The sequence below is a fragment of the Pipra filicauda genome, unplaced genomic scaffold, assembly GCF_003945595.2.
Source record: "Pipra filicauda isolate LSUMZ 115617 unplaced genomic scaffold, ASM394559v2 scaffold135_size2527700_pilon, whole genome shotgun sequence".
Lineage (NCBI taxonomy): Eukaryota > Metazoa > Chordata > Aves > Passeriformes > Pipridae > Pipra > Pipra filicauda.
Genome location: NW_024103829.1, coordinates 2,349,924 through 2,374,527, shown reverse-complemented (window position 1 = coordinate 2,374,527; position 24,604 = coordinate 2,349,924). Strand labels below are relative to the sequence as shown.

The 24,604-nt window shown below is 39.2% G+C and overlaps 1 long non-coding RNA gene across 1 annotated transcript in view; it reads left to right on the top strand.

Moving 5' to 3' along the window:
• Positions 1-23,903, top strand: part of LOC113998262 — an 80,918-nt gene extending 57,015 nt beyond the window's left edge. The window contains exons 10-12 of the long non-coding RNA XR_005562419.1: positions 7,138-7,215; positions 17,456-17,520; positions 23,234-23,903. This is a non-coding gene — a long non-coding RNA (uncharacterized LOC113998262). The remainder of the gene's footprint in view (positions 1-7,137; positions 7,216-17,455; positions 17,521-23,233) is intronic.
• Positions 23,904-24,604: the final 701 nt, after the last annotated feature.

Here is a 24,604-nt window from a genome sequence, read left to right as displayed (position 1 = left end):
TTGTAAATGTAACATTCTTACAGCGGGTGAGGAATGTGTGGGAATGTGACTGTAATCTCACAGAACCAGAGAGACGTGCAACAGCACAGTGAGAATTATGTCTGTTAATTGTAAATTCTGCATTTAAGGACTTTGGAATGATAATCTGGGTAGCTTGGTTGTCTGCATTTTTCTCTTGACTTAAAGATGTGGTAGGGCACAAATGAATTATCATTTACAAACATTTTAAATAATGGTTTGCCTGAAATAAATGCTTTTGTCTCCATGAGTCCCCTCTATCCCTCCTCTTCCCTGCCCTGTGACTTCTAAGCTATTGCTGCAAGATGGCAGGATGTCAATGCCCCCCAAATTGAACCTGTGATTTGTTTTTCTTTGATTTATGGGCTTGTAGTCAATAAACTTTATAAAGGAAAGTATCAGACTGAGCAATCAATCAAAGATAAGCAGATTCTTGTCCTTTAAAAGCATTTCACCCCAGTAAGCAAGAGCCTCATTCATCTTTTACAACCACTCTTGCAGCTTTCAGCTGAGAAAGGACTCGCTGCTGACAACATTCCCTTCTGCTGAAAAGTCCCCCGTTCTTGCATCTGAGCTGAGATTCTTAAAATTCATTGCAGCAGTACGTTTCCCTTCCATGTTATTTGCTATCTCTAAAAGGGCAGATTGTTTGCGTGTTTTCACTAAAGGTAAATCTCCTTACTGTGTAGAGTGGAAAAGGCTTATGTTTTAAAGCGTCAGAGGCATGGACTATTGTTTTGTAGAAACAGTATTCATTTTCTTTGTTGCCTTGCAAAACAAAACATAAGAAAGGGTTCCCATTTGTTTTTTCAGTAGTATCTGAATTTCCTTTGGAGTAAGGCAAATGTTATCCTGCATGTTTTGCTTCTCTGAAGCACAGATGGTGTGCATATGCAGATTGGTGATTTTTTAATCAAAACAGTGACACTTGGGAATATATGTAAGTATTGTAATAATGCATTAGTCAGGAGTGATGTTGTAACACACTGAGATCATACACATAAATCTAAGACACCATGTCTAGACACCCCAGGGAAGATGGCATGCCATGGGTTAGAGCAAGCATTAAGGAAGTGCAATATTTCAAATATGATGGGAAAATAATGTAATTTGCAGACTTTAATAAAACCATTGGGGAATTAATTTCACTAAGGATACACTCTCTCCCAAAACATCCACGTTTCTACATTTGCTTCGTAGATAATCAGAATGCGAGACGCTGTACCTGCTATCTCAGGCATGAACACAGTACGATATCTATGAATTGTGCTGTATCTTTAATATGCTGAATATGAAAATAATCCCTTTACAGTGCTTTAGTAGTATAAAACTGCATTATGCAAACAATGCACAGACAGCATAAACCTTGGAGATTCAGAATTTGAAGAGCTTATAAATTAATCTCATAAGTGTTGATTTGGGCATGCTCAGGAAGTGCGCTCAGCTGTAAAACTTGACTGACCTAACCCTCCCAGTTTTAATTATTAGCTTTTTGATTATAAAATATTAAATGAAGATGTGTGATTTATGACTTTTGCATGTATAATTTTCCTTTCTCTGAAAAGATTTTTTTCTTTTTTTTTTTTTTTTTAAAGAATCCTTGCTCCCTTTGGCTGCTTTTGGTTATTTTGTTGCCTCCTTATAGCTCTTGGTATATAATTTTAATCAGCCAACCTCCCTTTAAATTTTTGCCAGCTGATAACTACTCACAAGCAAGTAACTTGCAGTACCATGCCAGGAGTGTTGTGATAAAAATGTCAATTTAAACCTGGCCAAGGATGACAATCATAACTATTTCAAAGTGAGAAACTTGAACAGAATACATAACACAATAGTAATTTTTTCTTTCTACCAGTGAAATATGTGCAGGAACCTGAGAGGTTCCCATAACAATAACCCTTGCAGTCAAAACCCCATTTAAAATTTGGCTGCATTGGTAGCTCCATCAACCTCATCATCTCTTGTCATCTAAAAGATTGATGGTAGAAAATCGTCAATACAACTGAACATTTTCAACTAAAGTATCATCAAGTCAAATGCTAGCCATAATCAGTCCTATTAATCCTGCAGCTATAGGAATTAGTGAGGGACCTCAGGTTTTACAAATAGTGACAGTGGTTTATAACCTGACCAACTGAACTCTGTTTCAAAAAATTAGGTGTGTATGTTAGCACAGAGTAAACCAAGGAATTCTGTATTTGCCTCTCTGTGCTCATCTCTGGGTTATAAATACACTGTTACAGAATTCTCTGTTAGTACAATAATCTAACATGAAGATACTTTGAAACCAAACCTGGAACATGATGGGTGGAGACGTGATACCGTAAATTCTCAGGAGATTCTTGGACAAGATGGGTTCACAAAGCTGGAACCATGGCGTGGTAGCAGGGTTGTGATGCCACTGCACATACAGATCTGTAAATAGCCCACATCCTCCCTCAGAAAATTGTAAACCACCACTTACATTTAGCTCTTCCCATTTCAAAGTTAGATTTCATGTTCAAGGTTTTTTGGGAAATGTGAATGGGCCTCGAGGCTTGTGCAGGGCTAGAAATATCTCCTCAAAATAATAATAAGGAACAGCTTTCGTGAATCTCCATGGAGATTTCTTCCCTCTGAGCATTTTCCAAGGTCTTTGCCACAATCAGGGCAGAATGTCTCTGCTCTTAGACCAGTCTTCCTGTTGTCCTCTGCCTCTTTACATCTAGCTGGTGCTACACAACTATTATTAGTATATATAGCATTTATTTTATATTCACTTGCACAGGCCTCACTATAACAGTGGAGCATCAGTAACACATTAATGACCATCCTTTAACCTTAGTTTTGCCCTCAAGAAATATCTTTTGGTGTCCCTCTCTTTCCCTCACTTTCTCTTATTCTGATCTTTGTCAAATTTCTGCTGTGTTTCTACCAGTACTTCATCTGTGTTAATTATTGTCATCCTTCATATTACAGCATTATATCCTTCATCTTTCACATTATGGTATCCAAAGTCTACACACTTTAAACAGTATCACATAAAAATGCACTAATGTTTTAATTTGGAGATTGTTTTGCTAATATCAGTTCCTGTGAATGAAATGTACTACAGTCAAGTTCAATAAATACAATCCTCACCATTCGCTAGAACAGAAACCAAGTCCTGGATTCTTCTACTCTGTGGAAACTATTGTAATTTACTTTTAACATTTTCTCCCTGTTAAATGGAGCTTTGCTCTATTTCCTGGTATGCACAGAGAAGTTCCATGCAGCAGCTCTGGGTTGTATACATTTTTGATTATAACTCCTGGCTTCATCCCACTCTGTCAGCTCTTCAGCAGCACACTTGCACTCCTCCTTCTCATGGAGATCCACAACAGAGAGAATGGGGTGAGGAAGGTGGGTTTACCTTGTCTCCTAGTTATGTATCCATGTGTGGTTTAGATCAAAACATCCTATAGATCCGGTTCTCTAGATGTGAGGGTGTAAATGATGGCATTGTCGTTAGACTGGGCTCAGCAGAGGGTCAGCCACGGTTGGGGATAGGGTGTGATAGAAGCTCTTGATGCCTCCCTGCTGCAGCCCCTCAGCCCAGAGAGCTGACAGTCTTCAGTGGACTGTCGGAGATAGTCATTAAACCTGGTCATAAAGAATAACTTGTCATCCTGCAGGAATATCAGACACTAGACAGAGCCCTTTAACCTTGCTTGACCTTTCACTATGCTTCTTGACTAGTGAGATGAATGGGAGTTTTATTGGTGTTTCTTGACCTAGATCTTTTACATGACAGTTCTGTGTATCTGAGCAGCCTAATACCTTATGTTTTGTAAATCAATATAGAGCTTTATCTATTTTTTGAAAGCTAGAAATGTTTTTTTCAGGCCTACTATCACATCCTATAAATAATATTGATTTTGTTTAGCCTGAAAAACTATTTAATTTTGAATTGGCTCACCTTGTTAGTCAAATACAGTTCTTGGGTAAGTCCAGGCATGACTCTCATGCATCACATTACATTTATCCCTATGGTATATGCAAACCTGGTGTCAATACTTTGAGAATGGGATCTCCTGTGCATGAACCACATCTAAATTTTCAGTTTATGGAAGTTTTTCAGACTCTGGGATTTAATGGGCATATGCAAGAAAGCAGTTACAGCAGATTGCATAGCCTCATGTTACCTTGGATAATGCAAATGTTATGGGACAGCAATGGGAATGTGCAACATTAAGGAAGCCTTACATACTGTTATATGAATTGCACTGGCTTGGCTAAAAAGAAAAACTTAAAAATTGATTTTATATTTACGTCTTCAGTATACAGTTTTCCTAGTCATTATTTTCTTTCTATCCTTCCGTTCTTACCGTCCTTCCATTGATGGAAGTACAAATACTCTCATTGCCATTTGTGATGTTCTGAAAGGAAGATTTCAAGACAAGAGAGCAAAATAATAGTATTCAAGGTTTGGGTCATTGCTCCAACTGTTGTCTGCTGTGTTTGACACAACTAATCTTATACTGCAAGTACAACTGGAAAGGACCAGTACAGTGATGCAGGTGCTTCAGATGTTTCTAAAGGCACTTTTGAACATAACTTCTGACATTTCCTTGCCATCTGTTCAAGACTTCTGTACCGGTATTTTCTCAGTTTCCATTATGAAATAAAACAGATTCCTATTTACTTACACACATGATGTAAGTAAATCCAATTTTCAAGACCAAGTTGAATGAGACAGTATTTTAAAAGTGCATTTCTCATTGTCCAACTCTGTGATAAGATTCTTATACAAGCCTTTGGATTGTATGGTAAATAGATACCCATTTAATCTGTTCACATATGAGACATAAAATCCTGATTTGATTATCCTCTCATAGCAAATGTTTGACCCTTTAGGTACCAAATAGATTATACAAAGATTGACTCTATGTAAGTACAGAATCAATTCATACACAAATGCAGGTATGATAGTGATTTTCAGCCTCATTTTTTATGTTAGCCTTGTACAAATGCAACTAAGAAAGTGATTGATATGTTTCTCCATTGAACTTCTGAGATGGTAGTTTGCGTATCATTACATAGCTTTTCAATTCTACTCTTATTTACCATTCTCCATTGGTCAAGCCAAAATATCAGATTGATGAGTTACATCTTACATGGGAGAAAAAAGTAGGAATTGCAAGAAAGTCAGTCTCTGAATTTTTAAAGAAACAACAGAGAAGCCAAACAACTTTATATCTTAGTTCCAGAAATAAATGTATAATATTGTTTTCCAACAACATCATCTCATGGCTTTAAAAATGACTGTGTGAAAAGCACATAAGTCTATTTTGTATAAAAACTAAAGAGAAAGTGTTCATTTCTGCTTGTCAGGGGGATGCCCATAAGAATTTGCGATAGGCGTCTAAATGCGGAGGTAAGTAATAAGCAGGTATTGACTTCTATTGAGATCAGTATCGAGATTTGTTGACCCAAAGAGGTTACAATTGACTGAAGAGTGGGGCAGTAAATCTTGTTATTGAACAAAAAGCTAAAGTCAATATATGTATTATTATAAGCATTTTTCTTTTGGAAGAGATAATAAGGGCGGAGTGGTTTAAGACTTTAGATTTATATGGCTGTGATAGCATACAGCTTCTATTAGTTAGTCAAAGGATAGAGAATGGCCGTGGTTTTTCTCTGGTTTTTTTTTTTTATAATATATTTATTTTTAATACAGCTTCAACAATCATGCCAAAGCAGTAAAGCCTGCATCAACTTTCACATCATAAACTCTTATTCTCATTGTTTTATAACTCAGCTATAAAGGTTATTTTCAGATTGAAATTTCGTCTGCAAGCTCTTTGCCTAAGAATCATTTTTTCCCCAGAAGGGTGAAAGGAATAAAGATGATCTATTGAACTATTTATTGAATTTTAGAGGAGAACAGAAAAAACGTGTTGTGATTTTTATATAATTCAAGATTTAGATTGTATTCCTTATTGAATATTATTTTCTGCATAAAGCTAGGATTTACTTGATCATAAAGGTGGGGGCTGCAAATGTTCTTTCACTGCTTTGAAACACTTGCTAATATTAATCCATACCTTGTATTGTAAACAAGTATTTTTATGATTCTTATATTTTAGTCCACTCCGTTACGCTCTGGACAGTACATTATATTTTAGGTTATTGCTTGGAAAAACAAAGAGGAGACAGAGCACAGAAGAAAACAGAAATCCATCCAACTGAAGATATTAAGCTTATTAATTAAAATCACATTCATCCCATAGTGAGAGTGACTGAAGAAATAACTGCTGAATTGCTATTTTATAATGTTTATAGCTGTTAGTATCTTGGCTGCCAGTAGAAATGATCCTTCAGGAACTCCAAAATCCTCTAACGAAAATAATTTGCTGTTTTCCATTGCAGAAACTGTCTGCCTCCTTCATTCCTTCACAAGACCCTCCTATGTTTCTTTAGGATTCAGGAGCTTGTACTAATTTAGGAGACTCACTGAATCTCTTTAGCAGCACAGGCTATGATAAATGCATCGAACATATTCTCTGCTCTTTGCACTGGCTTGCTGTGAATTTAAAAACAAACTCCAGCTTGCTGTCCTTATCTTGGAGACGCTCTGTGGCCTGGTGTCAGTGCAGAGAAGGCTGCACAAAGCTCGCAGTGGAGCCCCTGCCTGTGCCATGGTGCCTGCGCAGTGCCCGGCACAGCTCCACTGCCAGCGTGGTGCTGCTGGGGGCAGGAGAGAAACTTCCTTCTGCAGAGGGCAGAGAGGAATAATCACCCCATCCAAACCCTGGGACCAAGATGTGCTCTGCTTCCTGGTGAGGTGCTCTCTGGTGAGAGCACTATTTGGTTCATTTGCTTTCTGCACTTCCACATTGTTGGTATTGGTTGTGGTGGCGTTCCGAGCTGTGAATTACCGCACTGAGGCCGATGGCTGAAACCTTTGCCCTCCTTGGAGAAGTTCTCCTCCTCTCTCTGTATAACCTCATGGAAATATCATCATGGAAATTATCTACTCTTCTGTCAGGCCTCAGCATGTTGAAAGAGAGCTTGAGACTTGTATCTCCTGCAAGAGCAGTATCTTCAGATTCCCTGCAAAAAAATGACACATGCTATTTCCTCTCTCTGTTTATGCAGTTTCTGTTCTGGAAGTGTACAGGAGGGAAGGGCAACTGTCTCATCCCCAGTTTTGCCCAGTTGAAGATATGCATGCAGGTAAACACTTTTTCTCTGACTAAAACTGTATGACCTGGCAGCCTTAGTTTTCCACAAGGCTGACCATTGTTTCAGGTTCTTTGACTTTGGTTCTTTGAACAGCAAAGAGAGAAACCACAGGAAAAAAACCATTTTGTGGTCATTAAAAATGCCATAGCTACATTTTTCTCTTAATACAGAATGATCATTGGTACCTATAGCATATCAATAGTGCATCTGGCTGGGGATGCTGGTATTGGCAGACAGTGCAGTGGCCTCCCTTCAAAACATGAATAAGAAGCTCAGCTTGCACTCTTACCCAACATGGACAAACTGACTGGGATACATTTGCTTATTGCACCACAAATATATAAATTACTCTGCGTTTGGCCAGAGAAGGGTTCTATGAAGAAGTTTGGCTTAGAGTATCTTGGGCTCCAACCACAGTCAACTAAAGCTATGGAATGTCCCACTATCTCTGAGTCTTTCCATTCACTACAAGATAACATACTTTGACTTCGTCTGCTAAAGCATACGGAGAAATAATTTCTTTTCGAAAGCACGCATCTCCCTGGGAGCACGCTAGGTTTTCAGAAATCACAGCATCTGGCTGTGTTTTGCCCACCTTATTGCAGTTTCTGTCTGTTGATGCTGATGTGTTTAAATTAGTTGCTGTTTCCAAACTCTTATAAAGGCTGTTGATGAAAATCTTCTGTAGCAACACAGTGCCCACAGATTTATTCAAACGTACTGAAACTTCATTAATTTCCATTCCCAAGACAGTTTCCAGCCTTCCCCTATGGATATGCATGCTGTTTAATGGCACACGAATTAGCATGTCTACTTGTTGGCACCAATGTGATAATGGTGGCAATTGCTGATAAAGTCATTAGATGGAAATAAAGGATCTCAAATAAGTTAATGGTGAAAGACGTCTGAATTTAGTAGGATCAGGTCTGACAATATAAAATGAATCTCTAATTTATTGAGCTTCAGTGTGGTCAGGTTCTGGCTTGTGGCTTCTTGGGGGGAGATTTTTTAAAAATCTGGTTTTATGGGTTTTTTTGGAAATTCACCTGCTTTTTGGTGTATGAGCTGTCTAAATGACTTTATGTCTGCTAGTCTCTATTTAAAATGTGCTTATAGCAAGTGAATTATAAGCTGGATTTGTGAAGTAGAAGGGAAAAATCTACTTATGATGACATCCTTTTCCTGAAGCTTAAGCAAGCCAACTCTGCTCCTTCTGGAGGAGATACACCTTTTTGAATATATACAATTTAAGCACAGTTTTAACAGAGAATAAAAAAATATTTATTGAACTGATAAATATTGGGCTGAATGTCCCATCTGAAAATGACAGCTTCTTTTCTAGTTTGAAAACAGGGCTTCTGCACTCATTTTCCTATGAGTACAACATTATATACTTTGGCCATAGTGAACTATGTTTTGTTTGCAATACAAGGTAATGTGGTATCAGAGTAGTGCCATGCAGATCTATAATGTGGTTTTTAGAAGTAATACTTTAGGATTATTTATGTGGGGTTTATTAGCGTTCACAAAGACAGCCTGATCATGATTGATTTGATCATAATTTGCTGTTCCTGATTTTCCACTCTTCAAAAATTACTGTGTTTAAGCTGGAAATGAGTTGCTCTCCCCATTGTTTGCCAGAGTGAGACTAAGAGTAGAATAATGTCGAGCCAGACAAACTTAAACTGGTAAAGTTACTTACTTTTTTAAAAAGAGATGGGCATAGTGGGTTATGTGGGTGAAAATCTTTCCATCACAAGCCTTGCAAGCCCAAAGAACATTTTTATTATAGTCAGTGGGTGATGTTCAAACAATGAGAAGTTGAAGAGCAAAAATGTGATTCTAGCTGATTCTTGATCTTGCTGGGGGAGGCTGTGCTTTGATTTCTTTCAGGAAAGCACGGTGAACACCTGTGGTATTATATGAAACATTACATAATTATGAGAGTAACATCTTGAATTTTCTTCCTCTAGCTCTGGCCTAGTCCACCTCTAATGAAGCAGCAAGTGTGTGGTGAATTTCATTCAGATTTGTCTTTGTGGCTTGGCTTGCAAGTGTGTGAATCTATACTTGTTGCCCTTGGCATATATTTTCTGGCGTTGCTTTTGGTTGTATCAGGGAGAAAGCCTAATAACGTTCCATTAAAATAAGTTTACTATTTAGACCAGATTGTTGACTTTTCTTTCCTTCTACACTTGCAGCCTAATTGTATTTAATATCACAGTTCAGAGCTTTCCTCTCTCTGCTCCTTGTCACTCAAAGGTATTTAAAAGAGGATTTAAACCAGCTATTTTTTGTACTTAATCCTTGATCCCTTCTGCCCGCCCCCCACCCAAGCTTGCTTATTCACTGGAAATAGCAACCTATGTCCACATTTTACAGCTCTAGTTTATAGTAATTTTGTCTTCTGCCTTTGGAGTATAAATGATTGTTCAATTCAGACATTCAAAATGAAAGTGAAGTTGCCAGTGGAAACGGGTGGCTCATTATACAATGAGTAAGTACAAATAAAAAGGTGCCTGAGTATAATAATCAGAAGATATTGACTTTTGTTGAGGTCAGGATCACAATTTATTAACCCAAGAGGTAAATATTGACTGAAACTTTGGGCAGCTTTTTTTTCTTCTTTTCTTGTAGCCCAGAGAAGACAGTAGAGGATTTACTAAATAACTCCATCTGCCTGCACAGTGAGATGGAGACTTTTGCATTTTGCCTGCAGTTTTATGCTCGTCTTTTGTTCTGGTTCTCCCAAGGGCAAAACAATTTATAGCGTATTTTAGAGGAATATTTAAAATCATACTAATTGGTGTTTCTTTGTAATTAATTCTGCTCTTGACAAGCCAGAATCTTCTCCTGAAACAGGTTTTGCTTCTGAGTGCTTCATCAGATGATCCCAGCACCAGACTGGCTGTCTGCATTTTCTCTTCTACCCTGACCATCACCCTCTCTGATGTCTCAGGGACCATTTTCTTTCTCTGTGTCTAGAAACACTAGGGTATTGTAGCAGCCATCAGAAAGATGCCCTTGGGAATGATGACTCCTTGTGCTGCTGACATTCTGTTCACTCTCCAGAAAGGGCTTTAGCTGCAAAGCCCTTCATTTGGCTAAAATGAGCTCCCCAAAACTGCTATTCTGCTATCTTACTTGGAAAACCAGGCTTTGCCAGATTTCCTCCATCTTTGACTGATCCATCCTTCCAAGGGGCCACTATGTAGTCTCCATCCTCAGATGCTGATAAATGTGCAATGACATGGGGTGACATGTTCCTTAGTACACTTTCTGATACTCTCCTATGACAGTTTGTGCTAAAAGATATGTTTTGAATTCCTGGGGCAGTTATGAACCTTTTCGGAGCGGGGCACTTGCCTGCTTTAAATTAAGACACATTTTTTTTGTACTTACCTGTCATCTGTTTTGTTACTAGTAATTTATGGGATGACAGTAATGTGACTGGCATTTTGCAGGAGGGTCTGGTCCCTGCCCCAGGAACCACATGGGTACAGAGCTACAGCAGAGCTGGCTGGGAACCAAGGGGTGCTGGTTGCCAGATGCCAACTCATAGCCACCACATCCCTGCCACCACATCTGTGTAACATTTGCAGACCGTGACCTTGCTGTCTTTCAGGCTAAAAGAGATGGTGCAATGAGAATCAGTGTGACTTTCTACTCTTACAGGCTATTTTCTAGATTTGCTTCTTTCCGGTCTTCCCTTTTCTCCTTCTCCTTCTCCTTCCCCAATTTTCTATTTTGTCAAATATTCTGCTGCTTCTTTCTCAGTGTCCTTGTTGCCCACTGTCTTGTTTCGTTGCTCCTGCATCCCCCTCAGAGTAAGATTTTTTTGTTATTCAGAGTTTGATTTACATGAGGCAATGCCAAGCAGAATTGGGTTTTCACACAATTTTAGACATTACAAAATAACTCCAGGGACTTTTTAGCAGGTGAGGACTGCTTAGTAAGCATTGGAAACGTGTTCTGAACCTGCTGAAAAAAATCTATCTGTGAATAAGGATCTGAAAAGTATTAGTATGAAATTGTTATATATGAGAGCAAAGTCTTAAATCAAGCTCTGTAATCTGTGGATTTTGGTGGAGATGGGGACATCTGCATAGCAAACATAAGCCTGCTGAAACTAAGCTTTTCCTCGCTACCTCTGCAGAGCCTTCAGAATGCATCCACAGATTCCTGAGCATTCATGTACACCAGACGGGAAGCCACAGCCACAAACTGGATTAATGTTCTGCGAGGTCTGGGAAAATCTTTCCTGCTAAAGCCCAGGTTACAGCTTTGCTGTAACCTGCTGAGTAACCTGCCCTGAGTGGTAACACAGGCTGATTTAGACATTGCTCAAATCACTCTGTAGGGTTAGAGAGTCTAGTGGATCTGTTGCGTCTTGGAGACTCCAAGTCTGTTCTGCACTGTTCTACATGTCTGACTTGTGTCTGGTGTAATGCAGCCTGCATGACCTGATCCAGAGAAACCCATTACCTCTACCAATGAGGCCCATAAAACACTTTTGGGCTCAGACCAAAGTAAAAGGGCCAGAGGAAATGAGTTTAAAAGCCTGAGCACATCTCCCCATGGACATAACAGTCCACATCGCAAAATTTATATACATAATTTGAAATAATTGGCAACTTTAGGAAGTAAAGCGAAGAGCAAAACGGAGTTACTTTAGCCAATTATTTATGATCACCTTTTGTCTCAGAGACTTCTGTAAGGAAAATCTTGCCTGTTTGGTAGTTCAAATCATTAAGGCTGAAGCTGAAATACTCTGAAAGAGAATCACACATTCACTGTCTATTTAACAAGCACATTTGCTGTATTTTTAAATTTAAATGATTTGTCTCCCTTTATTTCCCTATGCTTAGGTGAAGCATATAGTCTCCCTCCCCAGACTCTGCTACCTCCCACTTGCCCTCTAAGTACTTCGTATGAAAGGTCATGAGCTCACAATACTGACTCCTTGCAAAGTTCAACTGGCTTTCTTTTGTAGGGTAAAGCCATTCCCCATCTCCGTAGCAGGGGAGGTCCCCTGGCAGCAAAACAAATGTGGTTAGTTATGTGTGGCATGAACCTCAGCTGCACTGGGAGCTGAGCTCCGGATAACGTGTAATGGTAATGTATCGAGAATTACAAGGCTAACCCATCAGCCTCTCACTAGAAATTTAACTCTGAAATGTTTTATTTTGCCTAGGGAAAGTCTATTTGGGTCTATCATCTAGGTTCCAGGAAGGTCCAGCACTCCCCCCTCCCGTGCTCCTTAGCAGGACGGATGGCATATAAAGAGGTCAAAGAGACTACCAGTGTCATGCCATAAATCAGTGGATCAGCTTAGAGGAGAGCCCAAAAGGCTCCTGCTCATCTGGTGTAAACTGACTCATTCTGCTGTAGTCAACAGAGGATCTGACAGCAGTAGATTTGCCCCAAGAGCTTCAGAATTCCCGCTTTAGATTTATCTAACTGGTATTTCAGATACTCTTTCTCTGCTGTCAGTGGCAGAGATTTTATTAAAACCATCCTAATAAATATATTTCAACTACAGCTTCATAGGATATCCATACTTCCCTCCCTGCCCACAAATAATACATTATGTATATGCGATTATAAAAATACCAGTAGCTAATTTAGTTTAATTTAAATTTAGATTTTGCCCTAAACAAATACTGATGTGCCCTGTATATTTTTACTGCCAGATCATGATTTACTAACTCCATTTTGGGGGTTAAAGAGAGCATGACCTTGCCCCATATTAATATTTAAAGATTACCCTGCACATGAAATCAGATGCTGACACAAGTCTCAAAGGACTAAAAGGTTTTTAATCTTTTGAAGAAGCAGTGCCACATTGAAATATGTATTACTGCATTCAAAACACAGCATGTAACAAATGTCCCACTAGCAGGCATCAGAGACTGCAAATTTCATTCAGTGTAATATGGTCCACAAATATCAACTTTTTTCTAGAAGGGAAATTGCAATGCCATAAAGGCTGAGGCTTGACATCATATCAAAGGCAAGCAGCACATCTCAGACGTTGCTGTAAAAAGAGTTTGCCATCCAGTCCTAAATGCAGGAACCATTTAGTGCCCTTTTCAAGGCAATACATAGATTTTACTCTTTTCAAAAGGTGAAAGTTTACTTACATTTCTGTACAAATGCTATTTAGAACAGTTTAGGAACCATGTGATTCTTTGTTTTTACAACAGCTCAAGCCTAAAATATGAAAATCTCCTGATTTTTCTTTTAATAGAGTTTAAAGGAAAGCCAGAGCTGTTTTAATAGAAAACAGAAACAGCTGATGTTTAACATAAATGAATAATTTTATGACTTTTTTTAGAGCATAGTTATTTTCTTTAAAAAAAATCAAGCTTAGCCTATCAGCATTTTTAACTCGTGTCTTTCCACTACACCTAAGCTTCAAACAAAAATACAAGCTAGCAAACTGTAGAAAAGACTAATTAGTTTCTCATTGCATTTTGGGTGTACTCAGTTTGTGTGAAAATGCTATAGATGAGGTCTCTAAATACGATAGTTCCTGTGTTTTGATAGCATCATGGAGGTGTTACAGGAAAATGATGACTTTATGGTTTACCCAGTCTCCTTTCAGGTAGGTGACAGAGGTGGCAGCGTACCACTCCTGGTCTCTATTTCTGACAGGCAATTGCAGACTGGTGCCTCTGGGAGCTTGCTATGGTGGTGCCTGAAAGCTCTGGTATAGTTTGGAGGTAAGTCAGCCAAACTTTAGATTGATGTAGAGGAATTTGGGTATGAGAGGATTCCGGCTTGAGCAATTAGCCTGTGAAGGTGCATGTTCATTTCCAAATCATCAGCTGAGAGTCACCACTTTATTTGCTGATAGATTTATATTCAATTGCAATAGACTTTAAAATGAAAAGGAGCTAGACCTGCTGTTTGGGACTTATGGAGGTGGTGCTGAAAAATTTGGTGCAAGGATAATAAGAGCATCCCTTCTTGGAGATGCAGCTCTCCTTGCCATGGGGCACTGAAGGCTCCCACCTGACTGTACTCTGGGTGCTGGCTGTGCTGTTGCAGGTCTATGTTGTTGTAACCTAACTCTCACCTGGCCATTTTACAAGCAGGGTACCCCTTCTTTGTTCCCTTTACAGCTGTTAAGGACCTTTAATATTCCTTTTCCCTTAGCATGTCTGCCCGAGACCCATCTTTCTTCCATCTGTCCTTTCCTTCAGCAAGGTAATGAGAAATGGGAGCAGATGCCAGAGAAACACATGCACCTTCTAATTGAGTGAGGACATAAAAAGGGACAATAAAAACTGTGTGGAGACTTTTGCTTTCAGTGCCTTCCAAACATTTGGTCCTAGTGCGACACATTTAACAGTCAGCTAATCTATTTCCCTCTAAATGTAGTTATCTTGTCAGATTTTTGTAGAGGCAACATTTATTAGAAGTTTTTTGGTCACCGTAAAACAATTTGATCTATTTTATCCAAAATGAGTGTTTTTCTCAGCATGACTTACTTAGAACTTCATACTGCTAAGTCTCCAAAAAAGAATTTTAGTGACTCACAAGCAGGATGGCATGATGCCCTTCACAGAAATAACAACTACAGATGCATAAAAAAATTAGAATTTAAGAATCTGAAGTTCTTTGCAAAATCTGCAACACTTTTATTATCAACATTGCTGATAGTACAAATGGGAATGAAGCAACTGATAAGTGTTCTGGTCCAATGAATTTACCTACTGCTTATGATCCTTCCAGTTGTATTTTTAACTGTTTTGGCATTCCCTATTAAATCTCCCTAAATAGTCTTCTTGCTGGTTCAGTGCTCTCGACCAGGAAGCTTGTGAGTTCGTGAGGATTTGTACTTGATCATGAATGATTCATGAAATGAGCTTAGAAAACTAAGTTTAACATCTTATTCAATGCTGAGGAAAAAAAGAGCATCTTCTCCCATACTTGTAACAACTTGGCTAAAAAGGAAGTCTCAATGTCTCATTTTAAACACTGAAATTCAGAGCATCTGTTGCCTTTCCAGCTAAACATCATATCTAGTAAGAAGCAAGAGGAAGCATTTTAATTTACTACTGTAGCCAGTTTTGTTTTTCATTCTGCTAATACATTTGACCACATACCAGCAGCACACCACAGCCAGGCTATTGGGGCGCAGCTGACAGGTGGTAGCAGCCCGTGTTGCCATTTCTCACTCACATTTAATCAGGTGTTAGATTTTTCTCTAAAAGCTATGTCTGAAGTCAGTTGATCTTGGTTTTATTTGTTTACGACTGATTCTCTCTCTCTCTTAGGACAACAGAAAGCATATAACCCGGGGTGTTAGGTTCTGGTGCCTCTCCTTCCTTCTCCTCTCCCTTGACCTCTCTGTCTGTGGCAGACAGGAATGCTCCATTTCTGATGGATATGTATGGCATTCATAGCCTGGGAACTTACAGCACTATTTCCCTGCTGTGCATATTCCATATAGATGATGTTTGAGTCTTGGTTTTCGCACCAGTGAAATGGGGATAATTGTGTTGCTTTGATGTACTGATAAGAGTGCTTTGTAAAGCTAAATATTTCTTTGTGGAACATGCCATAGCATGTTTGGAAGCTCTGTATAGCAAGGGGTAAGACGATGACAGAGACATGGATCTGATGCAAAAAAATTAGGAGAAAACAGAGAAGGAGGTCCATGGTTATTCCCTTGCTGTTCTTTGTCTCCTATTGTAAGAGGATGAGGATATTGCTATGTAAGAGCATGAGGATTTTTTTTCCTCTTCCTTTGCTGAGTGAAAAGACGACAACACAGAATACATCTAGGGACACCTGCTGAGAGAATAAAACACAATAAACATGAGCATGCTATGGTGAGAGACATGTTTTGCTTGTGCAATAGACATTTTGATCCAGAGTTATAGGAAGTTTAAACATAACCTGTAAATTAAAATCAATTCCAATGCTTTTGTTATTCAACCTCAGGTTTTTTCATTGTGCTTTGCGTTTTTTTAAGCTGGACAAATTTTGATCTCATGGTTAAGAGAATAATGAAAAAAAAGAAAGTACTTCTAAACAAGGTCTTCTAAGGTGTCCCCCGGGACTATGATTTTGAGCTGGACTTGCATTAATTGCAGTTTCTCTGGCTGTTTGTTAGGCCATTGCCATGCTGTGTTAAGGTCTCGATGCTTTTATCTAGCCCTCCCCTATTCTCTGTTTGTTCTTCAGCAAGGATGAGAGGAACCCTTACAGTATGCAAATACATAATGCTTTCTATGCTTCTTTCTTTAGAGACATAAAAGGATTTTTTTAAAAAGGCAAGTTGAATACACAGAAATAAAGATGTAAATCTTCAGAAGCAGGCAAGCTACACTCCCTCTGCACTTCACAAATGAAGCACGGTTTTTGCAAAGAAAGAGTTTGTTAGGAGAACCAGAGGAAGCAGGATTTCCATAATGATTTGCAAGAAAAAATTCTGTAACACATGGCACCATATTTCCTTCAGAACTGTAATCCCCTTGGGACCAAATTCTTTACTACTTAATCACTGCAGTAATTAGAGATGATGCTGGCAAGTGTTCATTGAACGTTGTGTCATTTTACATCTTAAAACCTTTTGGCGTTACTTTCCATTTCCTTTATTTGTTGTGTTCTGGCCCACCCCCGGATGATTAGATACAGCTGGCCTTTGCTTTGGGACCAGGTCAGTTTTGCAATTAAGAGCTATGTTGGTCTGCACTGATAAAAACAGGGACTAAATAATTCTATTTATGGTTTATAAATTACTTTTCCACCAAACATTTTTTATAATGACTTGTGCACAAGCGACATGATGTGAAACAAATCTCTGAGCGAAACAGAGGATTCCAGCCACAAAAAATGTCTTTGTCCTGCAATGAGCCTCCAAATGTGGAAATCTGCAATAACAAAGTATGAATAAACATCAGTCTGGATGAAGCAGAACTCTGTAGGTGGAGAATAATGCTGTAGCATCTAACCTATGTGCGGGAGGTGGCCATGATTATGAGGAGTGCCCTGGGGAGCACGAGGGCAAGTGGGACCACAAGCAGCATCTGCCTAAACCTGTTCTTTCCCCTCTCTGCTGTTCTGTACAGGCCGGCTGATGTGATGTCAGATGAAGAGAAAGGAAAAAATGAAAGGGCTATTCAACACCTTTATCTGTCATTTGAAATATCTGTTGGTAAAGTTGGGTGGACTGCTGTTGTGATTTTAATAATAGCCCGGCTTCTCTGCATTGCAGGTCTGTGCCTGTACCTGTTACTTCAGAAAAGCAGAAAAGATTCTTCTCACAAGATATCATAACAGGTGAACACTACATGTATACCATTCAGTTTCCTAAAATCCAAGTATTGTTAACTATACTGACTGACTTATCAAGACAGCAGCGCACAGTGGAAGATCCCTGAACTACTATTGTAGGCTTCATTTGTCCTTTTACACTCCAGATCTTAATCTTCATTTTTCAAAATGTTCATATGTGTGTGTGTGTTACTTTTTTGAATAGGCTTTGATGAGGCACTGAAATCTTTCAAAGGTCAGATGTGGAGGGTGCAGCTATGGCATGGCTGTGATGCACACTTCTGGCTGACACCACGTGTTTAAGTATCTTTTCAGCGGGGCAGACATTGTGGTGTCCCTCATAATTTGCTTTGGTCTTGGACAAAGGCTGGTTCTAATTTCTGCTTTCAGTCTCATTTCTCACAGGCCGAAACAGAAAATTCATCAAATTTAAAGTTCAACTTAAATGACAATTTGTGCGAATAATGACCTTTTAAAAGACAAGGTGGTATATTATGTCTTTTGAAATGCTTTCAGAGGAGAAAAACACACAGTAAAAATTATATGACAAATATAAAAAAAGGGAAAACAAACTTAGTAACATAAGCAGCCATTACGCCTTTAAATTATCTCTCCACAGCCTACAAATCTTTACTTTACTCACGCACGCCATACATCTAGCAAAGAGAGAAATAATATTTTTTGTTACCACTCAATTATAATTGATATACTACTCTATCATTTTAAAATGTGTGAAAGCTGAAAAGTACAAAAAAAAATTAAAATGGCAGGCAAGGAAGAGCATATAAAAAGTGTTAGAACTTTCTAAGCTAGTTTTATATACATCCCCTTGTATGTATGTTCTAGGGGCATACAAGAAGTGCTAATGAAAATTGGTAATGCGTAATAGCTCAAAACCAATTAAAGAAAATTACCTTTCCTTTTAATTCTGCTTACAAGCCTTTTCTGCAATATTGATTATTTTTCAGAGGTAAGTGATAGTATCTATTCTTTCTGCAATTAATCCATATGTTCATTTTGCATAGTGGTTTTAGAAATCCACTGAGGTTCGGAATTAACAGCATACTGGTAACTTTAAAATAAAGCTAGTTCTGTGAAAGTTTCTAAGAAAAGAATCTGACCTAAGGCTGATTGCTCTGCTGCTGTGATAAAGACATCTATTAGTGTATTAGTTGTCTGATATACCAGAGGACGGGTTCTGGAATCTTTTGAAACTAGAATTCAGATTGCACCCAGCCGATTGCTTCCTTTCTCCAACACTAGCACTTAAAATTCCAGAGCCGTGGCTAAACAGCAAATGTGCATGACAAACCCACTATTTATGTTTTTGTTTGCTACCCTTAAATAATTTTGATGTTTCTTTTTTCTTTCATTTTAGAGTCTGTCCCTTATGTATATCTTCCAAGAGGTGATGCTAGTTTTGTGCTGCAAGTTGTATCTCTCAGTCTGTGTTACACTTATCACATATGCTATACTGATACCAAAAGGGAGTACATTTTTAAGCATTTTTAGGTACACAATTCAAGCATTAATTTTTTTTCTATTTTTCCAGTACGAATGCTCCTAAATTACCACGGGGCAGAAGGTATTATGGGATGCACCTTAAACAAAGCACTGAACACAGACTGAGTGGCTGCAAGGCCAGATACCTTGATAGTGCGAATGGGATTATAAGAGTATTAGAAGTTCCCAAATCCTGTTGCAATGGTATATTATAGAAAAGTTTCTATATCTTACTTTCTGTTTCCATTCCTTTTAGTGCCTTTACATCCATTTATATGGGTTAATAGCAACAAACAGGATGTGCCAATCCCTGTTGTTCACACTCTCCAGGATGACCAGCCCTCCTTTTGTTTTAAAAAAGACTTTGAAAAGTGTAAGCATGAATGCTTACAGCTTGGCTCTGTCCTATATCCCATGTTGATGGACAAACCATACATTAGGCAGGATTTTGCAACCTCGAGGGCACAGACTTTGTCTGAGGCTTGCTTCCTTGATCTCACCAGGAGCTGGGATCCAGATGAATCCAGAGGCAGTGTGGGCAACTGCCTCGTCCTTTCCTCTAGGGAGAATGGTAAACTCTACTCTGCCATGCTATGTGCTGTTTTTTTTTTTTTTTTTTTTTTTTTTTTTTTTTGGTAACAATAAGAATATCTTTAACAGTAAGAATCCTCCTCCATTTGAGGGCTGAGTTAAAAGTCAGCCTGGAAAGGCAAATGGCAGAAATACAGCAGGCCTCACTAGGTTTTCTGCTTTTAAACTCTGGGTGCAGTCTGTGGGAAAACAAAACAAGCCAAAATGCATCCTTTTCTCATTGAAATAGACAACCTATTTTCTCTTTTGAGGCTCACAGACACCTGCTCCAGCCCTCCCCAAAAGAGAATTTGAGTTCTACAGCAAAGAGAATTATATGCTAGCCTCTGCTTTTGGCCGCTTTAAATCCACATGGTATTTTGCACACTATTCTTTGTTCTGTCAGATGGTCAGGAATTCTACTGTGTTGCAAAAAAACCCCTATACACTGTTAAAATGAGCTTTACTTTTTAAGTCATGTCACAGTAAATTGCCTTTGAGTGTATTATAAAAATTGCCGTACTTCCTGCGAGAAAAGTTTCCTATACTATTTTTTAAATTTCTATCTGTTGTTTCAGAAGAAAGAAAATCTGCAAAATTTTAAATTATGTTTACCTACAAAAGCAGTAAATTTGGAAATGTTCTCTCTATTTTAAAATGTATTTTACATGAAATTATAAGTTACAGCAGTGGCACAATTTCCAGATGTGTTTCATATAGATATAGATTAAGACAGCTGTAACAGGTTGAGCTAAAACTACCAACCAAAATCCCAATACTTTTGATTATTCCGTTTCTGAATAACAGCTTAAGTGATGTATGCTTTTAAGAGTTATACCCTGAAAGGAGGGATACATATGCCTTCCAGCCAGGAGACCAAGCATAGCATGGGTAAAAATCAGTAGCGATTGTGCAGTGAGTTATGTCTATGTAAGAGTTATTTATGTCCCCATCATACGGTCACAAGGAGTGCCCCTCTGGTTGGGAGCCTTAGCAGAGAGGTCACGGGCTCTAGGTGGAGATAGACTGAGTTTTCTTCTCAGGCTTTGATGGATTTTACCAGGTCTGTCTCTGTTACCATAGTTTCCATTTTGTTCTCTAGATAAGAAATGGAAGTGTGTAGTTCACAGAGGCCTTGATCAGTCGGTTGACATAGGGTCCCTGCCCGCGGTGAGGTTTAAGGGAATGAGAAGTAACTATGCAGAATCCTGTTGTGTGTAGGTAAAAATCAGTCTTTTTTTTCCTTTTCTTTTTTTTTTTTCTTTCCTTGTTTGCTTGCTTTTAGCCATATCCCTGTTCTCAGAAGCTTGTGACAACTGAATCACCAGCTAGGTAAAAGGATATCTTCAGCACAGTTTTATAAGAAGTATTGTCTAATGATTGCATATTCCAGAAACTCAGCTGTTATGAGCCCTTCATTGAACTTGTTGGGCTCCACCCCTTTTGGCTATGAACACTCTTATTGGGTGTCCCGCTCACGTCACTCTTTTTGTGCTACTGTTCCCTTTCTGTTCTTGGGCCTCCTGCGCTTGCAAGACCACTCTGAAATGTTGGACCAGCGAGGACAGTACCTGTACTGAAGCACTAAGAAGATAAAAAAGCAGCGGCTGCAGTTAATCACCACTAATAATACCTCTTTCACAGAAACAATAATTGCCTTCAAATATCCTCTCCCTCCCTAAAATCACTGTTCCTTTCAGCACAAGAAAGGCTATGAGAAGGCTAGGGACAAGCCTTCACTGCCCATCAGTCCCTCTAATTTCTGATCACTTGATTCCTATGCTAGCATCATTCCCTCTACTTTCTTCATCTCTGGGCACTGGCCAGGACTTTAGAGTTAATGCAAGTATTGTGCAGAAGCAGTACTTTCTGTCACTGTTCCTTTTACCTTAATAAATAGATACTATCTGCAGGTGAAGAAAGGCAATATGCATTTTCTTTTAATTTATTTTGCAGGCACTGTTAAAAGGTAGGGAACTCATTATGTTCCAGCCAGACAGGAAGTTTTATTTACAGTTTTTTAACTCAATGCAGCCATGGTAAATTATATCAGCCCCTCAATTCGTGCATTATCATTACTTCCTTACTTTCATACCCTTTCCAGAATTACACTACCACTGACCTGATGAACCCATTTTCTTTTAGAATCACTCCTATTTTATGTTTAGAGATTGCTTGGGAAAACTCAATGGCAGCAGCTAAAAGAGCAGGCAAGTTGGCCATGTATAATCAAAAGGTCAGTCTATTTTCAGATGCTTGTTTGGGGCCACTGCTGAAGAAAGCAGGGAGCCATCTGTACCCATACAGGTGTCAAAAGTTTGTTCTCACATATACCGCAGAGGGCAAAGCCAGGGAAAACAGCCCTGACTCCCCTGATGCCTCCTGTTTGATCATGGAGGCTGGAGAGGGCCTCGGATGACACTCATCCCAGGACACAGCTGATTGACCTCACACCTGCCCCGAAGCAGTGATTCAATTTTTGTGCTGAAGCTTTGAAGGAAGGGGACTCTCACACTTTCCCAAGCACTGACAGCTAGACGGATAGAGCTGAAGTGAATGGGTGACAGTATGATAGGGATCAATGACTCTTTGAGGTTTACTTACTTTTTCTGCAGATATCAGTGTGAACTGTGAACACAGCTGTTTGCAGTTTACTCTTCTCTTCAACTGTCCCTGTCAACTACATCATCATCATGGAACAGTAGCCAACATCCTGCTGGGACTATAACCCCAACCCCCAGTTCTGTATTTGTGGGATACATCTATAGACTTGAGCTCCAGGAACACAGGATCTCTTCCCTTTTCTTGAGCCTCCTTGCCCTGCTTTTGCCTCTATCTGGAAAACAAGCTTTAGCACCATAAATACTAAACCTCCAATTATCCAGCTGACCAAGGCAGCATAGCAGGAAAAAATGCTTTGTCTTCTCCTGAGTTTTCAATAGCTTTCACTTTCCAGCCCAAGCCCCTCTCTGGCTCCCTGCATCTCCATCACACATTTTGTGTTCCTATTCATTCTTGCATCATTTCCCTTACTTCTGCTTCTCCACAGTTCCTTGGCCTTCCCTTCTGCAGTACAGCAAACAATATCCCAAAGACTACTCCAACTACATGTTTAACTTTCTCATGCATGGGGACAAGGAGTGGTCACTGCTGCCACCACATTACAGGACATCTTAGCTCTCATCCCTATTACCTGGATTAACAGGGTGGCACTGAAAGCTATTTCATACCTGCCTTTTTTCTCCTAGAAAAATCAGTAGGAACTTGATTAGTTAATCTTAATTTTCTACTACTAACTAAGCATGCTGCCAATAAGGAAATAGGCTGCTATTGCACAGCAACTAATATGGTAAAATATTAGAGAATATACTGAAGAAATGTACTCTTTTATTGACTACACTCTGAATTGCTGCTGCTCAATTTGCTATGAGTTGTAAATTTGCTCTGAGTTATTTTTACCACTGAGAATTGCCAGGTTTTATACTATGTTTTGCACAGGAACTCGGCTGCCCTTTCACTGTTTTGTTTGTAGTTCCCTTCTGAGGAAGCTGCCTGCTGTTCCCAGGTTTCTCTTTCTCTCTGCTTCTTAGCATCTTCTTTAGATACAAGAAATGCAAGTAACTGATTTAAATTCTTTATTTTGCAGGGAAACATCCTTCTGGAACTTGACTCAGGCCAACTGATGTCTTCTCCCTGCCTGGAGAAAACCTTTGTCCTCCAGGCTGAAGACAGGCACTTGAAAGTAAACCTACCTGGTCTGTCCCTATGAACCAGCAGTGTTGAAGGTTAATTAGAAGTGCTGAAGGAGAAAATCACTTTTTCCATGTGTGCACCACTTGAGAACCACAGGATCGGGACTATTTATTTGGATCACTTTATTCTTTGTTATCATCCAATGGGACAGGCTGAGTCCCATTTCTCTTCCACGTGAAGATTTCAGTTTCCTTGGACTACCATAAATCCTAAGCAGTGATCCTGTTTTTTTTTCCTGACAGCAACTCCCATTGGAGTTTACTTTGGACTTCCTGAAGAGGTGGTCAGAGAGACTATTCTCATGGGCTCCGAAATCCTCCTCTGCTTAGAATGATGGGGGGGAGCATTAGCACAGGCTGGCATACAGCACCACCTGGGAGATCTTATGTTACTCATTGTGCTGCCCTTCTCTCAGCAGGGCATGCCCTCGGTGCAGATGAGGATGTATTAAGTGACTGAAAGACATCAGTTGTTCCCCAAAAGGTGTCAGTTCAGTGTTGCTGTAGATGAGAGAACTGTTCCATTTCTGTCCTTAATCTGAAATAATTTTCAGATTGCTTGCTGATGGTTGTTCTTTGCTGAATGGGACCTCTGCATAACACTAGAAGGAATATTCTGTTTAACGTTCTGTTTCCCAACCTTCTGTCTTTCCTTCACCCATTATGACTGCCAGCACATTTGTGAGTTTTTCATTTGAATGAAATTTTGCTCTAGCTGTGGGCAGAACATAGAAAAAAATCAATAGCTATTAAGATATGTGATACTGCAGGATATGGGATCCTACTGGTAGAAAATATGAGGACCATTTATTTATTCACATACCCGAGTGCCTGCAATCATAATCTGACCTCACTGCCCAGGTCCTGATCTTCCCCCAGGTTTTCAGTGGGGGTTTTTGTTGCCAAATGCCGAGCAGAGAATATTCTGCCCATTGCATTCTGCTGTGTTCTGTGCTAGTTTCTTGTGAAAGTACCTTCAGGTGCTTTCCCAGAGCTCACATTTATTTGTTCAAGAACAAGTTAAGAAAAAAGAGTGACTGGAGGTTTTAAAACCCATTTTCTTTTTATCTACTGTTCTGTTAAAGCTTTCCTTCTAAGCAGCTTACAATAATATAAACAACCTGCAGAAAAAACTCCCTGTCAATCTACTGCTATAAATTCCTAGAGGTCCAGGGGTTTCAGGAGCTGGATATTGCACCTACAGGCCCTGGAGTTAGAGATAACTATCAGATAATTCACTCCTCTAAAAAATACTCCCTTATATT